Source organism: Orcinus orca, chromosome 2 (assembly GCF_937001465.1).
Source record: "Orcinus orca chromosome 2, mOrcOrc1.1, whole genome shotgun sequence".
NCBI lineage: Eukaryota > Metazoa > Chordata > Mammalia > Artiodactyla > Delphinidae > Orcinus > Orcinus orca.
In genome coordinates this window covers 26,224,132-26,238,082 of record NC_064560.1, presented here as the reverse complement: position 1 = coordinate 26,238,082, position 13,951 = coordinate 26,224,132, and the positions used below count along the sequence as shown (strand labels likewise).

Sequence of the window (13,951 nt, the reverse complement as noted above, 5' to 3'; positions counted from 1 at the left end):
AGCTGAGTATTATATGAAAAATCTCTAAAATATATATATGTAGATATATATATATATATATGTGTTTTAGGTGAACAAAAAAAATCAAGGTACAGGAAATGTGTAGTTTATGAAAACATTTTATTAAAAAGGTCTAAAATAACATTATATATTCATATCTGCTTTAATAGACATATAAAAATTCCAGAAAGATGCAAAAGGCAGGGGTTAGTCTTGTGGGGTTGAAAGTGAGAACCAGATGGCTTGGGGACAAAGTGGCCATAAGACTTTTCCCAGTGCATCTTTAAACATAAACATAAAAGACATGATAGATGTAAATCTATATATATATTTTTTAAATGCTGTGCATTGCATAATTTCAATGCCCTTCATATCAGATTCTAAGTGCATGAGATCCTAGGGGGAAGCATTCCCTAAAACCTCCTGTGAATGGGATATGAAAGGGCACACTCAGGTCATGCACTACAGCAGGCCTGTTTTAGATCCATGTGATATGTTACATCATTTTTTTTAATTACATTGGTAATAGAAAATAAAATAAAATGAATTAAAATTGCAAGAATTGGAAAGAAAGGAACAAAGCAATCATTATTTGTAAGAGATATAATTGCCTCCGTAGAAAGGGACAAAAAGTCAGCAAAGATTGAACTAATGTTCTTTCAATTTGCTATCACTGAAAACAGGAACACTTCAGTACCATATTGTTAATTAAAACAATTCAAGCTAATTCAGGCCACACTGAATTTTCGGAACTCCTAGAGTGGGTATAGGTCATTCATTTTTAACACTTTGCTGTGTGCTTCCTTGAAGTATCATAGAATGGTGTCATACGTTAGTTTGACCTGTCTCCTTGGACAGCAGAATCCCAGAACGCAGAGATTCTATTTTATGATTCTTTCTTTAGCCCCATGGACTGTCTCAACTTGTGGGCAGTTTGTGTTGAATAAGTGTACTCGTCTTCAAGTGATACTTGGATTGAGTAAATAAATCCAACAGGACATGGACATCCTAGGTTTTGTGAACTGTCAAGATCATGCTGTCATGCAGGACAAAGTATGTCCCCAGACCAACAGCATCAGCATCAGTTGGGAACTTAGAAACACAAATTTTTGGAACCCCAACCCAGACCTACGTAATCAATGGGTGGGTTTTACTGAGACCCCCAGGTGTTTCTGATGGATGCTGAAGTCTGAGGGCTCCTGGTCTAGGAGTAAGAGTATCACACAGAGACAAGATGACAGATATCTCAGAAAATTAATGATCTGGAATCACTTTTTCTGGGCAGTAATTGTTTGCACCAGTTCTCTTTTTAGTAGCCTTGTACTCATCTAATTACTTTGCAGAAAGTTGCCCTTGACTCTCATGTCATACATTTAGGGTTAGACGCACACACCTGCGAATTTCCCACTGAGCGGCATTCCTCAAACTTTGCTGGGCAGAGGCTGCCATGTGGAGGGCTTGCTGAAAACTCTGCCTTACACTTGGAACTTAGAGTCACTGGATCTGGGATCATCTCTAGAATTCTGCATTTAAAAAACAAAATAAGCCATCTAATGAATCTGTAGCAGGTGGACAGGGGACCACATTTGAGACCTATCACCCTGCAGCACTGCTATACAAGTTGTGATTGCAAATCAGTGGTTGGCATCATCTGAGATAGTGTTAAAAATCCAGACTCAAGAGTCCCATCCCAGGCCTATAGATTCAGAAACTTCATTCTAGCAAGATACTCAGGGCATTTGCTACGCATATTAAAGTTTGAGATGCCCTGTTGCAGGCAATTCGTGAGAACACTAGGGCCCATGACTCTGTGTGAGAAAACACTGGCCAGAGGGAAGGTGAACTAATTTCCAAACAACTATTTCCGATTGCCATTTCTAGCACTCTGTTGAATGACACCATTCTTACTCTACTTCACTTCTGATTACTCTTTTCTCCTCGATGACTCTACTTCACTTCTGATTACTCTTTTCTCCTCGATGACTGCAGTTCTAGGAGAAGCCTAATACATACTATGTTTATAACAGTACACATATAAATAGCTCTAATGAAAGCTCAATGGAAAATATACAGCATTACAGATGAAATTGATGTAATTAACAATAAATTACGTGGAATCCTTTATGTTTTAGTAGATCAAAATAAATTAGTTGATTGTAGGAAGTTAATAATTAATTTGAGATGTTTATGGCAAGTTATTGACCCAATAATGTATTCTGTTTTCTTTCTAGATTTTAATATTTATATAATTTAGCAGTTGTTTTTTTAAAAGGGGAATATTTTAAAGTCTTATAATTGGATCTATTTCTATTAATTTATAGTCAAGTGGAGTACATTTATTTAAGATTGAGAAATACCATTTGCATTGCATTAACATTTTGCTAAGAGAGACAAAATGTTGATACTTATTAGTATAAAGGAGCTTATTAGACTTCGAAGACGTGGCTTTGAATTGATTTTAGTATAAGCGAAACTTTTCATTTTTTAAAAAATATGGTTATTTGGATACTTAGCCACTTTTCTTGTTTTCTCTGTAGTTTTTTTTAAACTCTATTTTTTTTTGCTTGTGATTTTCATAATTTATTCATCTTTTTCCTCTGTATTTATACCTTAGGGACTGTCCTGCTGCTCTTGGTAGTACTTAATGACTAAAAATATCTAGATGTCTCAGAATTAATGATGCACTTAGAGTCTCTAAATATTGCAGAAGGCTTGCCTAAACTTGGGCAGAAACCTGGCCTCCTGTGGGGTGTTGTATGGGCACACATCCCTTTGGAAGTAAGATGGGATATAAATAAACACATGCGTAAATAGATGTGGCCTGATGGAAAAAACTACAGGCGGATTCTTCATCTAAAATTATACACATGACTATCTGACATTCCATCACTATAAGGCATTCCTTCAAGAGACTGCATCTTCAGAATCCCACATGCCCTTGAGAGGGATACACCTTATGTCGTGCTTCTGAGCGATTGTCTTTAGATTGCAGAGAGTGTGAGAATAAGCATCACTGGGAAGGGATCAGCAACCCAGCCAGGGAGCCACAAGCATGCCAAACACAAGTTCTGCCTATTTGTTAAATTTTCTAACTCAGAGACTTTAAAGACAAATGAAGGTCTTTTATTAACAGAGAAATGTGCCTTTTTAAATTTGCATTTACATAGAGAGAAAAGCCCAGCAGGGTTGTTTGTTTTCAAATTAAAGAAGCATAAGAATAAGTTATATTACATCTGGGAAAAGATGGGGCCCCTGGCTGGGATGCAGGCCCTCCGTCCACTAGACTCGAAGACCTGATTATCCACTCGACCTTGCTAAGTATCTGGTGTATTTTGGGTGATTGGCTTTGTCTCTCTGGGCACAGGTTTTCTCACCTCTACAGCAAATAGGACTAGATGATCCCGAATGTCCCTGCACTGCGTTTGTTTCCCAAAGAATGAAAACAAGTGAAAAAGAAAATGAGTAATTCAAATTTTCTCTTCAGCTCATTCTAAAATTACCTCCTCAGGCTTACAGATCTGGAGTTGTTTTCTATAAATCAGTGAATTAAAAAAAAAATTATTGGAGAAAAGGGAAAAATAATTTAAGCAAAGCAATAAAACCATTATTTCATGTTGAAGCTCCAGGCTTGTGGGTTTTGAATAGAATTTAAAGCTGGATAAGTATTTTATTTCTGACCACGCATTAACCCATTCTTTAAAAGTGACTTCCTATTTTTCGAAGCACCGCAAAATTTCTCATCTCTTTCAGATACTGTACTAAACGCATTATTAACTGCATATGAATTTCATTTTTAAAAGTAGGAAATGAAATGACTGCTAAGTTCTTGCCTGAAGAGTTGAGAGCATCCTATATAAGCTACTGAATCCCATTAGAATGAATTTCACAATGAATACACACGTGAATAGTAATTATTGATAGAAATACAATAAATCCACCAACTTTCAGAGTGCCAAATGGTAATAATGAGTGAGTACAGTTGCGCCTGGATGAAATTAGCTAAAAATATGATTACAAATGTTTATAAATATAGATTTTAGAAGGAAATTTATATTTCAAATAATTTTCTCTGAACAAACCATACTTCTTTAAATATCCCCAGTATCCATATTTTTGCCTTTTTAATATCTAAGTCTCAAAGATGATAATGATGTTTGGTGTTTGGTTATCTATAGAGTGAGTAAATGCTACTTAAGGTGATAAAAGCAAAAAAATTTAGGAGAGGAGATGATGATAAAAGCTATATTTGTGTGTCAGGTGGAGCTACCTAGGAGATGCTCTCTACATCGCCCTTAGAATATTCTCTATCTACTTAGCCAATCAGTCGTTCTTTATAAGAATGTTAAATCACTTAAGCCATAACTAATAATAGTACAAAACTTGAAATGAATTTATAGGTCCACTCTTTTAGGATTTGGCAAAATGAGGAATCTTCCTCACCAATGGACTGAGAGTTTCTATGAGACAGACATTTCAGGGCACCAAGAGATGGAGACTCACTTCAATGACTTGATAAATGGTGCCTTTACAAAGCAGTTTTAGGGACTTTTAGTTTTAGGGACTCCCCAGCTCAGGAGAGAGTCCCCTGCCCCCACCACAAAACTGGCCTGCCCATCAATCAGGCAGGTGGTCACAGGGAATTATCCACAACCCACAGTTCAGTTTTATGGAGAAGACCAGATGACCGCTCTTGGGAGATGGGTGCTGGCGAAGGGCCAGCAGACCCTACTAATCACACCAATTATTTACAATTCTCCATTCACAACCCTCTCAGTTAATCTGAGGAAAGTGCAAAGACGACATCCACCTAAAACTCTCTTAACTTAATGAGGCACTAAGAGATTGTATTTTTCACTGTTCTCTAATGGAAACATAGAACAGGAGCTTATACAATCCCTTAACAAAGAGATGCTACATATTTTACATTTCTTTCTTTCTTTTTATAGAAAGCCTGTGGGAAAGAGGTACATAGATCTTGGAATAATTTACTCAAGAGCAACCAACAAGGCTCAACACCAATTAATTCTGATTTTGAATTTTTTTAAAAGTGACATTTTAACATGCTGAGTGCCAAGTTTGTTTTGCTGTCATTTCAATGACAACAAAATGTATTGGCTAGTCTTCATAACAACTTCTTAGAATATTAGTATATTATAGGGAGATCTTATATTTTATATATGTGATACAAGAAAGAGATTTTCCTAAGTAAGTGTTTATAAAAATTACTTGTCAATTCTGTTACTGGAAGAGCAGAATCTATGGCTGGTGATTAAAAGCATTTTTTTTCCATACCATACCTAACACAGACTATGAACAACTGTGTCATATTGGTTTGGAGGATTCATTGTGAGAAGAACTAACTCATCTATTGGAACCAGTGACTTACTAGAAATTTGTAACTTCCACCCTTGACTTTCTCATTTTTTACAACGAAAGTTCCAGAAATAGCCTCATATGACCGAAAAAACAGATTTGAAGTTCAAGGCAAATTGTTAGCCATTATTTTTCCAGTGGGGAAAGAAAAAAGTGAAGAACGTCTTATATTAACCTTATTGTACAGAGCAGCTTGAATATTAAGATGTAACCTCCTAACTTAATCCATTGATAAGGACACTCTTTTGAGTATAAAGAAATTAGAGACGTAGAAAGTATGCAGAAATCAGGGCTTCAAAGAATCTTGCAGTTTGATAAAACTGAACACATTTCTTTTGCTGAATTGGCAGAATCATAAATCGGTTGAGGGTATACGTAATATGACTTTTTTTTCAATAAGAGGATTCTGGTGGTTGGGTTGGCAAGTTTAAAATTTGATTTTGAGATAAAACTTAGAAATTATAAAAGTCAGATTGAATTTCCAGCAGATTCCACAGTGATGGAATATTCTATCATCTTCTTGACTGCCTCTCTTGCAGGATTCATAAGCCTCCCAGCTTGTGGGCGGGCACAGCTGGAACAGGAATTGTTGTGCCTACCTGACCTGATTATTTCTGGAGTTTCTAGTTCTTTCCACTTAGCTTCCTGCTGTCACTTTCTGAAACAGCTTTCGCAGGTGCGTTAGCCCATGGACAGTTGTTTACTGCTGAGCCATTCTCTGCTAAAATGGGCCAGTAGCCCCTTTGCAACTGAGAACCAAGGACATGACAGTAGAGTATTTTTCATTCTAACCAAAGTTGGAGGCCGTGGATTTAAAGCCGTGTCAATGTGCATGTTCTCATGGGTGTTTCCTTTAAAACTACATGCAGAACCTTAGAGCAGATATTCCTAAAATTCTTGGTTACTGATGTTAGTTAACTATACTGAGTTCTTTAAAGGGCACTGTCCTTTGAGCCCTCCTAGACCACATGCTTAAAATCCAAATTGCTTCTAAATTATTTAGAACTAATGTGTCACAATAATATTAAAAACAATTTCTTAGAGCTATCATAGCTATCTTCTAACGACAAAACGCCTGCAACCCATTGGCTCCCTTATTTACAAAAGTATGAAAAATGTTGGTTATTGTGTGATGGAAATAACACAATTTGTGGTGTTGTAACACTGCCAGGCATTCATGATACTCATGTGAGCCTTAAAATTCATGTCAACTGTGTATTCGTTCTGAAAAGTCATAAAGGCATAGAGGAAATATTAAGGATACATTATTGATGAATGATTATATAACAAGCTTATGTAAAAGTGCATGGCATCTATTTTTGACCTGAGACCTGTAATTCATGGAATCACATTCTTAAAATATTTTATTGTGCTCTGAAAAAAATGTCCCTCAATGAATACACTAATATGGGGATTTGGCTCTTCTACCTGCCTTTGCAGCTTTGAGAATCAATTTTCAATGAAGAGAAAAGCACATTTGTAATAACTTCTTTCTCTATCTAACAAGCTTATTGTGTGTCTTGGAAATTAAGAAGCTTCTTATATTCCTACTAGTGAAATGACTCTCAAATTCATATAACATTTGTGTAAATTTACTCAGAAGAATATATTATGGCTCATTTTCAAACTGCCTCGCTGTTGGGGTGGTATTGAGCATAAACATGGATAGAATAAAATGCATGGAATATACTAAAATTTGTCATGTAAATATCTCATTTCACTGGATAGAAAAGATAGAATTGTTATCCGGCCAGAGAATAGAAAAAATAAAACATAAAATACTCTAAGTTGGATGCCCTCCATCACCTTCAGTCAAATTACATAGACAAGTTATACAGTTACACAAGCTGATTTTTTTCATACTTGACATTTGAGTAAAGCTACTTACTTTCTCACAATGTTAAAATTTTATTTTGCAGTTACCTATACTAAACATGACAGAAGCTATGACTAAAGTAAAATAGAATTTAAAATTAGCTAAAAACTCATAAAAGTTTGGATTGGGTTTCTTAACCTCCTTGAAATCAAGTACCCTAACATTTTAATTAAACAGAGAAATTTCAACATACTGAACTGAATCCTATTTGCCTAGTCAGGGAAGGAGATTTTAGGATGCTGGACTCACTAAATTATACTGGTTTGGTTGTACATTTGACATACACATGGATAATCTGCCAGGGGAAAATTCTAACAGTGGGAAAAATATTTTAGTCTCATAAGCAATGAATTTGATATTCAATTTTGTTGATAACAATTCAAGTCTCCTGTCTGATACATCCAAAAGAATAAAGATATAGATGCTTTAGGTGGTGAAGGTGATGTTATGTCCTCTGCTAGAGTGTTCTGTTACTTCTCTATGGAGTTTCAACAGCCTTTGCACATCCTCAACTTCCAAATATCTTTTACATTATCCAAGGTCAGAAAAACCATATGGCTTTATAAAGATCAAAGAGTGAAGCCAGAAACCCCACACTTTTAAAAGTAAAGACAAACTCCCCAGTACATATTTTAGCATCAAGTGCATATGGCACACGCTAACTGAAAAAATTTATGTGGCAAAGTTAACCTACTTAGAAGTGGAATAACGTGTCCTTTAAGGCAGAAAGGACAAGCCCATCTTCCAGTGGGAAAGTGATACAGTTAGAGACATCAGGGGAAGAAACGAAAGAAACTGGATTACAGAGACTCCAAACGACAGGTAGGAGCAGTACAAAGTGGAGAAATTAAGTGAGAAATTAACCTCCAATCTCTGAGGTCATTCTTCGTATTGAAATTCAGTTGTTTTAAGGAGTCCTTAATGCTAAAGACATGATTTTCTCATAGCCAAGGGGGAAAGTTCAATTACTGTACCCATGTAATCATCCATTTTAAATCATTTTTGTGTAAAGATCGGGTGTATTGAATGGATTTGTCATACTCAGAATGAAACTGGTGCAAATGAAATTCCTGTTAAGGGGCATTAGCTTTACTATTCTCTCATTTGCTATAAAAGCCTTTAAGTACCAAAATTTGGGATAGACTGGCTTATTATCAGTCAAGTAGGGGAGGGAGGTGCTTCCTGACGGGTTTAAAAGCAAGTGGCTTTTTTAGTTTATCGTCTAGGGAAAAACATCAGTCTTCCTCTTGTTTTTAGGGTTAATTAGATACTATTCTTTTGCTGTTCTAACTCATTTGTTTTCTGGATCTTACTGCCAAATATATTTTAATGGTATTTTTTAATGTCAACCTCATTTTCCCTGTCATTACCATCCATGGGCTAATCAAACAATTATCTTGTCATTTATTTTATAAGCCATTCTATAAAAAACCCATAGAATCCTTTCAGAATTAAGGGGATACCATTATATTGATCATAAACATTATTTTATTGAATATTTCACAGATAATTTTAGTAAAGAAACAAAAGTCTATGTAAATAAAAGGAGTATGTAAAAATTATTGAAACATTAAGAGCTGATGTATGTTGTTATTACAGCTTTTAGAGATTCCTGATAAAGTGATCTATGAGCAATTTTAACTGATGTATTTCAACAGTTGCCCGGTATAAGTTCCTTAGATTTTGACCATTAAATTATGATTTCTTTATTATTTAATGTGATCATTCAACATTATTAATGCCTGATGGGAGAATTTTTCACATACTGAGGTATGGGAAAGTCATTCTGGCTTATACACGATTTGGCTTGAATTTTATGCTAACCAGAACAGACTCTTACAGCCTGTCAAACATGCATCGTACATCTGCTTTAACCATTAGGGAAAAGAATGCATTTTAAAATCAAAATGGAGTAACTGTGGTTCAGGCATTCAAAATGGAGGTGAGTGGCCATAATTTCAGACACGTTCCTGCATCCCTGTGAACATGAGTTTTCTGACCCGTGTCAGACTGAAGGACACCACCAGCCGTTCTCAAAACAGTATCTGTGAATAGCTGCCAGCTGCAACCGTATGGTCTCAAGGTCTCCCCTTGTAACTATGCAACCATTTCAGACCCCAACCAATCCTTGCTTAACAAGCACCCTTACTGCTTGCCGGCTCCAATTATAATTCTTGACAAGCACCTTACGTAACTCTGTGGTTTTTGCCTTTATAACCCTCGCCTATTTTGTAGTCTGGAGAACACGATTCAAGTGGTTCTTGGATCTGTGTCTCCTGGGCTAACGTCCTCAGTTTGGCAAGAATAAAACTCTTTTCTATTCCTATTATAGATTGTTTATTGATTATTTCCATCAACATACCTAAACCTAACATTCCCCTTGAAAGAAAATTTACCCTCGTTTTAAGTCACTGTGATGGCTTTGGCAAAATTTTAAAGAATCAAATCATGAAGGTTAAGAGATAAGGACTTCATCTACAAGCAACGAGATTTTGTTGATTCCCTCCTACTCTGGGGAAAACCCTTAAGCTTGTCTCTCCAGTCATTCTGACCAAGGACAATGTGACATTTAGGGAGGAAGTCTGCTCCATTGGAAGCAGGCATTTTTACCTCCCCAGAATGGATTTCCACTTGGACCAAAGACCAGTCTACACTGTCTTGGCCACGTTCAATTTTAAACATGGCTTCTGTCATCACCAGTCCATCAAAACTGAAAGCACCGAAGGGGTCCACCTATAGCGTGTCCTAAAACCAGGGTCTATTTTGGCTTCCTGGACATGGGCACCTGCTGTATTTCCTCAGTTTGTCTGAAATTCACATCAGGGACTCTTTCTTAGTTTCTTACTCCCCTGGAACTTCTAATTTTCAGGGTTCTTCTACATCCTTCTATTCTTATCACTCAACTCTTGTGTCCTCTCCTGGCTTCCAGACCACACATCTCCAATCTGCATCTTCTGCCAGTCTCACTGCTGAGCAGTGGGTGTTTGTCCAAACGCTGGCAGGCCAGCTCCACTAGGGTTTCCATCACAGACATCTCAAACTCATGACGTTCAAAACAAAACTGTCATTTTTTAAATTTATTTTGAAAAAAAATTTTAAATCTATTTTACTGAAGCATAGTTGATTTATAATGTTGCATTAGTTTCTTCTGTACAGCAGGGTGTCTCGGATATATATATATATATATATATATATATATATATATATTCTTTTTCATATTCTTTTCCATGATGGTTTATCAAAGAATATTGACTATAGTTCCCTGTGCTATACAGTAGGACCTTGTTGTTTATCCATCCTATATATAATAGTTTGCATCTGCTCATCCCAAACTCCCACTCCATCCCTCCCCCACCCCCACCCCCTTGGCAACCACAAGTCTGTTTTCTATGTCTGTAAGTCTGTTTCTAAAACCGCGATTTTAATCTCACCAAACCCGTGTCTCCTTTTGGGTCTCCCAACTTCCTGAAGGAACCCATTAGACATTAAGTTGTCAGAAACCTTCTCCTCTCCTATTCCTACAGCAACATGATAAATAACAAGTAAAATGGTACAACCTCTCTGGAAACAGTTTGGTAGTTTCTTAAAAAACTAAGTATGTGGCTACCATACAAACTTGTAATTGTACTCCTAGACACTGATGGCAAAGAAATGAAAACTTATGTTCACACAATATCATCCACACAAATATTTATAGACACTTTATGCTTAATAGGCAAAAATTGGAAGCAGGCCAAATGTCTTTCAATGGATGAATGGTGAAATTGTGACACATCCATACCATAGAGTATAGTCAATGAAAAACCAAGCTATTGATACAACTTGGATGAATCCTTATCTGAATTATGCTGAATGAAAAAAAAAAGGCAATCTCCCTAAGTTATATTCTATATGATTCTACTTACACAACATTCTTGAAATGACTAAATTATAGAAGCAGAGAACAGAGGGCTGTAGGAAGGCAGGAAGTCATGTGATGGGGATGGTCTGTATCTTGACTGTATCAGTGTAAACATCCTGACGGTGATACTTTGCTATAGCTTACAGGTAGATTATCACTGTAGATAATACAGGTAGATTACATTGTAGAAAGATTTACAGGTAGATTTACATTGTAGAAAGCTGGGTAAAAGATACCCGGGCTCTCTTCATATTATTTCTTACAACTGAATGTGAGTCTCCAGTCACTTCAAAATGAAAATAATTTTTAAATTTAATTGAAAAATACATAAAAATAAATTTGTCTGTCAAACCGTCTCATGAGTCAGGAGCCATCCAAAAGACAGAAAAACATACAATAAAGATTCTTCTCTATTCTTGTTATTTTCTTTGACCCTAACACAATGCTACACACTTTCTCTGTATTTTAAAACCAGCTTAGAGCACAGCTGGGATACCTGAGCTCCAACTTTGTCATGTAAAGACCAGAGCATGTTTGAAGTCTTCATTCAGAAAAACAATGCAAAATTGGCATCCATCCTGGTCAGAAGATGAAACTATTTGCGCCAGAAATGTTAACAATGAAGTTCCCTTCTTTGACAACAACGATTTTAATGTGATTGCAAATAAATTAAATTTGCAAAGAATTATTTTGTGTTATCACATGGACCTTAACTATACAAGGTGGCTGTCCATGTCCTGGGGAGTAAGGGCATATTTTCATTTTGTAGATTAGATCAGTACCTCAACTTGGGTGCACCTAATGCAGCTTTAGTCAACAAAAGTTTCCTTAAGGCTGATAAGATTACAATGCTAAGGAATAGAAAACCACTGCTGTGTTGTAACAGCTGGTACAGATGTTGACAAGACAAGAACTTCCTATTGTGGGAAAAAATTTTCATTACATTGCAGCAAGTAGAGAAATTGATGTAGTGCAATTACCCAAAAACGGCTCCATTTATGATGCAGTTTGGAATTTGTACTATTTACCGTGTCACGCCTGCCACATGTGATTCTGCATTTAAGTTGGGACTGGTTGTCCTAAGGCAGACTGCGACAGCCCTTGTGGACACATGTTAGTAGCATCTGAACTTGACAATCTGAGGAGATGAAGGAAGTGTACGATATTGCAAACTACAAACTCATTTCTAAACCCGTCTCCTCTAAATATTCTAAATATTTTCCTTGGTGCCCAGGTGGTGAGCACATTTTAACGATCACCTGTCCTCTTGGATAATGTGTTAACACTGGGTACGAGATTTGGCATTAACCCAGCTGTATCTTGCACAATTAGGATATACCTTCAAATGCAGAAATATGACAGGTTTCCTGGCAGCCATTTTTGGATAGAATATTTACAGGAAAGACAATAATTTACCAAGCAGTTCTAAGTGAAGTCCCAGTGAAGAATATAAACTTGTGACCGCTTATAAGTTTTAAGAAATGAACCAGTCACCGATTCTGAACTGCATGAGGAAGAACAATCCCAGAATAAGAAACCACCACCTGGAAAAGAAAAGTCACCAACAAAAACAGCCGTTAATAATTAAAGGATGCATGAGGCTGAGACAGCAGAGAGCAAGAGGGGACAAGAGTCCAGATTTGACTCCACTCCCACCTAGCAAAGCCACCATGAAAGACAGCCTCTCAGTCACCTTCCAGAGACCCTGAGACAGACAAACAGACCCAAAACCTAAAGAAGAAGATGTAGGCAATTGAACAGCTGAAAGAACAAACAGTACCTGGAAAACAGCTACAAAAACATCAATGGGAGAAAATGCAGCAAGAGAGAGCCTTTCTCCACAAGCCAAAGACGTGGAATTGGGAATTTAAGATACACAGAAAGCGAGCAAGTTACCAGAAACCAGTGCAAACATTTCTTCTGTTAAACACACTGACATCTATGGAATACCTATGTGCCCATCCTTAATGTTCATCTATAACTTTAACAATTCATTCAAGATTTTTTTTAAAAAATAGAGCAAGAAACCTAAAATACTTAAGAATAAATCTAACAAGTAATGTCCAAGAACTCTACACTGAAAACTATAGGAAAATTAATTAATTAATTAATTTTTTAAAAAGTTGCAGAGGGAAATTAAAGAGAGCCAAAAGTATATCATGTTCCTGAATGTGAAACCTCAATATTCTAGATGTTCATTCCCTCCAGAACATATCTACACATTCTGTGCAATTAAATAAAATTCAGCATGAATTTTGTAATAATTGACAAGTTGTAACTAAAATTTATATGGAAATACAAAGAAGCTAGAAGAACCAAAGTGATTTTTTAAAAACAGAACAAAGTCAGAGGATTTACCCCAGCCGATTTCAGGATTTATTCTAAACCCCAAGTCAACAAGACTGCACGATACTGGTGACAAAGTAGATCTAAGGAACTGAAGAGAAAGCTGAGACAATAGTTTGTCGACTTTGGCTCTATTGATATTTGGGGACAGATAACTTTGTTGTGAGGGCTGTTGTGTGCATTGTAGAATGTTCAGCCATGCCCCTGGCCTCCATGCACTAGATGCTGGGAGCACCCCTGAGTTGTGGCAGCTTAAAATGTCCAGACATTGTCAAATATTCCCTGAGAGGCAAAATCACCCACCAGTTCAGAACTACTGGTTTAGAACTACTGGTTGACCTACACATTCATGGTAAATGACAAAGATACCAGATAATTCAATGAGAAGTGCAAAGTCATCTCAACAAATGATAACAGAAAATTAGACATAGACCCTTCACTCATGCCATACACTA

The 13,951-nt window shown here is 36.5% G+C and overlaps 1 pseudogene; it reads left to right on the top strand.

Annotated features, from left to right (window-relative positions):
* The first annotated feature begins 9,185 nt into the window (after window positions 1-9,185).
* Window positions 9,186-13,118, top strand: LOC101281289 (eukaryotic translation initiation factor 2A-like; annotated as a pseudogene).
* The last annotated feature ends 833 nt before the right edge of the window (window positions 13,119-13,951 follow it).